Source organism: Montipora capricornis, chromosome 10 (assembly GCF_036669925.1).
Source record: "Montipora capricornis isolate CH-2021 chromosome 10, ASM3666992v2, whole genome shotgun sequence".
Lineage (NCBI taxonomy): Eukaryota > Metazoa > Cnidaria > Anthozoa > Scleractinia > Acroporidae > Montipora > Montipora capricornis.
This window is the reverse complement of record NC_090892.1, coordinates 71799360-71804359: the sequence shown is the minus strand read 5'-3', so window position 1 is coordinate 71804359 and position 5000 is coordinate 71799360.

The window sequence follows — 5000 nt, the reverse complement described above, 5'->3', positions numbered from 1 at the left end:
TGTTCGTTATAACCTCTCGAACTTGTGCTGTTTGCCCCCTCAAAAGTGTGTAGCTAATTTGCATGATAAAGGCAAATCCAACATGGCGGCTATCGCGAATAAGGTCTATTATAGGAAGAGTTATGCTTTTGACGAATGTTACAAATATTCAACGGGTCCAGGGTTCTCAAATTTGGGACGACATTCCTCTCTTCCTAATTCACTTACTCTTTCTAATTGTAAACATAAACTAAGATATTATTTTCAATCATTATAAATTTTTATACCAGGTGAATTAATTACTGATAGTTGAACTCTAGCTTTTCCACCTATAGTTTATACTCTTTTCTTTATTACTTTTTGCAACCTATCATTAATTGTCATGTTTATTTTCCTTTTGCAGTAATAGTTCTTTACATGTTGCAATAGTTTGCCTTTTCTCTCTTAATATTGTAAATATTACGTTTTATTCTCATTGTAATGTGACACAGGTTTCTTTTTCTCTAAAATTACCACTTTGTTACGCAGCAAGACCCTGGCAGCTGAACATCTTAAGGACACGATATAAAAGTGCAAAGAAAACCAAAACAAGCGAACAAAACTCAAAACAGAATAAACACGCCATACACTATGTCATGTATGCGCATGTGTGGCCTTATCGGCCCAAGGGCCCATGTGAGCGCATGAAATGTGCACTCTCACATGCTTCCCTGCTGAGGTTGGAGTCCTCGACAACCTAATAACTCAACAAAGTCTAGATTCACTTGATCACGTATGAACAACAAGGACATTAAGCTCCTATTTCTGAGTATTCTTAGCTAACAACTGCATTAAAAGCAGGCTGGATTGTGCTACACAGTTCAGTATTTGCGGGTCCGTCACTGCCGCACCCACGCTTTCCCTCATCGCAGGTCTCGGCAAGTGGTGAGGATTGGTGTGTTGTCCAGATCCCATCTGGATAGAACATCTGACCGGAGGGTGGTTGTTGGTATCACTAGCTGCTGTCACCTCCGCTGCTGCGCCTCCACCGGTACTGGCCCGTAGGGCCTCAGCCTTCTCTGGATCTACAGCGACAGTAGAAAGTTCAGGATCCACCCCGTCAGTAGAAAGTTCAGGGTCTGCGGCGCCAGGAGAGAGCTCAGGATCTACACCAGCAGTAGAAAAGTCAGGATCGACGCCATCGGTGGAAAGCTCAGGATCGGCTTGAACTGTGGGGGCACCACCTTCATTAACAGCATAATCACCAACTGGTGGTTCATCACCATGGTCCGGATCAGGGGCAGCCTCCCCAAGAACTTCCACTTGATTCTGTGTATGGCTACCATCTGTCTTTTGTACATCAACTTCAGACGGACTCTCGTGTGGTACAGCAACGGGGCCACTGCTCTGCCTGGATGGTATGAGAATAATAATAATAATAATAATAATAATAATAATAATAATAATAATAATAATAATAATGGCTTTATTCAGCATTTCCACAAGGTGGCTCTTCATCTGCTAAAATATATCATCTAAAATAAAAATAAAGGTAAAAAAAAAAGTAAAAAAGTAATAAAAATACAATAATAAAAATAAATATATCTATTTACAGTGCATAATAGAAACGTTAAGCTAAAAAATTATCTTTGACCTTTTTCATTAAAAACTTAAAAGTCATCTTAGAAAACTGGTTAAAATCAAGACAGTTCCTTACACATCCAGGTAAAATGTTAAAGCTTTTAGCAGCTTGGTCTTGATAAATATATGACACTAGTGGGATTTCAAGCTGCATAGCTGCACTGGACCTCAGCGTTCGATTGTGCATAAATTGCTTCAGTCGCAGGTAACCTGGCCATTCACGAGAATAAATCGCCTTATGAACTAGCTTTAACAGCTGCCATTCGATATGTTCTTTAACTGGTAGCCAACTTAGCTTTATAATATCCTCCCTTTCAACAAATTTACCTACAACAAAGCTCGCGCATGCCGTTTGAATTCTTTGTAGGCGTTTAACAAGGTAATGTGGTAAATTATGATAAACAACACAATTGTAGTACAACTTGGAAAGTACTAGGGCCTGAACTAACTGCTTGCGAATATGAAATGGAAGAAAGTTCCTCAATTTCTTTAAGATTCCAAGAGTGCGATAGCAAGAAGCTGAAGTTTGCTTGACATTTTCTTCCCATTTTAGGTTGTGATCAATATGGGTCCCTAAAAGTTTTGCCGAAGATACACGTTCTAAGGATATACTTCCAACCCTTAAATCAATGTCAATGTTATTAAGTTCATGATAGGAAGAAAGTTTAGTGGAAGATAATAACATGTACTTCGTTTTGCTGGGATTTAAAGCCAGACTTGCTTCATTAGCCCAACATTGCAGTTTATCCACATTACGTTGCACTGAAATAATGCAAGATGTTAGTTCAGCAGGCTTCGATGCTTGATATATGGTTGTGTCATCAGCATATTGATGGCAAGCACAATCGAGTTTCCCTTGGAGATCAGCAATATATGTTGAAAATGAGAGGACCCATGATCGAACCTTGTGGGACTCCAAAGCTAATACTGACAGATTTTGAAATCCGGTCATCGGTATGACGGCGTCAACAACGTCGTCCTCATCACTGCTGCTTGCTTCGGTATCTAACGGTACACCATTACCAACTGCATTTTCACTGGCATTCATACTGCCGGGATCTATGTTGTCATCATCAAAGGCAATGTCTCTCACTAGTTGTTTTGCACGGAGAATGTCATTCTTGTGGACAGTTTTTTTGAATTCCTCCACCGCCGTTGTTGCTACCAATGGTACCACAACATACGTGTTCCCAGTGTCAAGTCGCTTTACAACCTTGTAGGGAGTTGCATCCCACACATCCTGAATCTTACTGCGACCCTGGACACGATTCTTAAGGAACACCCTGGACCCTACAGGAATGCTGGTATCGGTGGCTTTAAGGTTGTTCCTGGTTTGGCGTCGCAGTGCCTCCCTCTCTGTTCTCGCTGAGGCTAGTCTGAAAGCTTGCTCTAAACGCTCCTGGTGTTCAGTGATCCATTCTTTACACTCTTCAGTATGGCTTGCTGACCCAATTAGATGATCCACTGGAAGTGTCGGCCTCCTGCCGAAGAACAAGTAGTAGGGTGAGTAGCCAGTAGTTGAGTGTGGGGTACAGTTGTATGCAAACACAAGTTCTGGAAGAAATTCTGACCACTTACGTTTCTTCTCTGAAGGCAAAGTACGCAGACGGTCATGCATGGTTCTATTGAAGCGTTCACATTGACCGTTACCCTCTGGATGGTACGGGGATGTGCGACTCTTAGAGATGCCATAGATCTTACAAAGTTCCTGAATCACCTTGCTCTCGAAATTGCGCACTTGGTCGCTGGGAATCCTTTTAGGTACCCCAAACCTTACAATCCACTCTTTCACTAGGACTAGAGGTACTGTGGTCGCCTTCTGATCCTTTGTGGGAATAGCTTGCGTATATTTCGTGAAAACATCGATAAGGACAAGCACGTTCTCTATGCCTCCTGTACTTTTCTCTAGGAGAGTGAAATCAACTGCCAAAATGTCCAATGGCCTGGTGGCTGTCAGGGAACTCCTGGTAGGATGAAGCTTCTTCCCTGCTTTGGCCAGAGTACAACGTCCATATGTCCGACAGTAGTCAGCAACATCAGCCATCATCCCAGGCCAATAGAATCTGCTCCTTGCAAGCGTCGTTGTTTTCTCTACTGCCTGATGACCTAGATCGTCGTGGATGGATTTCAGCACGTTCCTCTTTAAGGAACCAGGGAGTATCAGCTGCTGTGCACCTTGACCGTTTATCTGAACAACACGGTACAAGACGCCATGCTCTTCCCTTATGCGCTTCCACTCCCTCAGCAGTTTACATGCAGGTTTGGGTTCTTTCATCAGCTGACGGAGGTTAAACGGATGCCTTCGTTGTCAGTGATACCACAGCCGACCAGTTGCCTCATCACCTTTCTGCATGACAGCAATATCCTCGTGAGAAATGGACGGGAATGTAGACACAGCCTGGGGTGCCACAACCGCTGACCTGATACAGGATTCTTGAAGGAGGGCACTCGCTCTTGTGTCTTCAGCACACACTCTGACACACTCGGGTACAAGGGTGCCTCGCCCCCTCCCTTGTAAAGAGAATGAGTCACTCGCAATTTCCTCTAATCGAGCCACTGGGGGTTCCTCTCGATGGTGCACCTTCCTACTAAGCGCATTTGCGTTCTTGTTGCTTCTTCCTGAGCGGTACTTGATTGTGAATGTAAACTGAGCGAGCTCTGCAGCCCAGCGCGTCTCGGTCGCACCCAATTTTGCTGTGGTTTGTAAATAACTCAGGAGGTTGTTGTTGTTGTCAGTGAAAACAATGAACTCAGTTCCCAACAGCAAGTCTCGATACTTCTGCGTCACGGCCCAATACAAGGCGAGCAGTTCCAACTTCATGCTAGAATAGTTTTGCATGTTACGTTCGCAAGGCTTTAGGGCTCTGCTGGCATACCCCAGTACAACCAATACATTCTCCTGTTTCTGACACAGAACTGCACCAAGGCCGTTCAAGCTTGCATCAGTCTCCAAAATAAAATCACAGGAAAAGTCTGGAAACTCCAAAACTGGTGCTTCGGTCAGCATCTGCTTCAGCTTGGCGAATGCAGTTTCGCACGAGGAGTCCCACTTTTCTCTGATGCTTCCATCACCTTTGTAATGTGTTCCCTTACTAACTTTCTTCCCCTTTCTTCTGCCCTCCTGTCCTTGGAGAAGACGCTGTAGAGGGGCAGCAACCTCTGCATATCCCTTTAGGAATCTTCTATAATAGCCAGAGAGACCCAAGAATCCCCGAAGATCACGTAATGTTACGGGTCTTGGCCACTCTGAGACCGCTCGCACCTTTTCAGGATCAGGGGAGGTGCCCTCGTGTGTGACTACATGACCCAGGTAGCGGACTTTCTTACGGAACAGCTGACATTTCTCAGGCTTGATTTTCAGGTTGAGGTTTGACAACCGTGACTGAACACTGTCTCTAGTC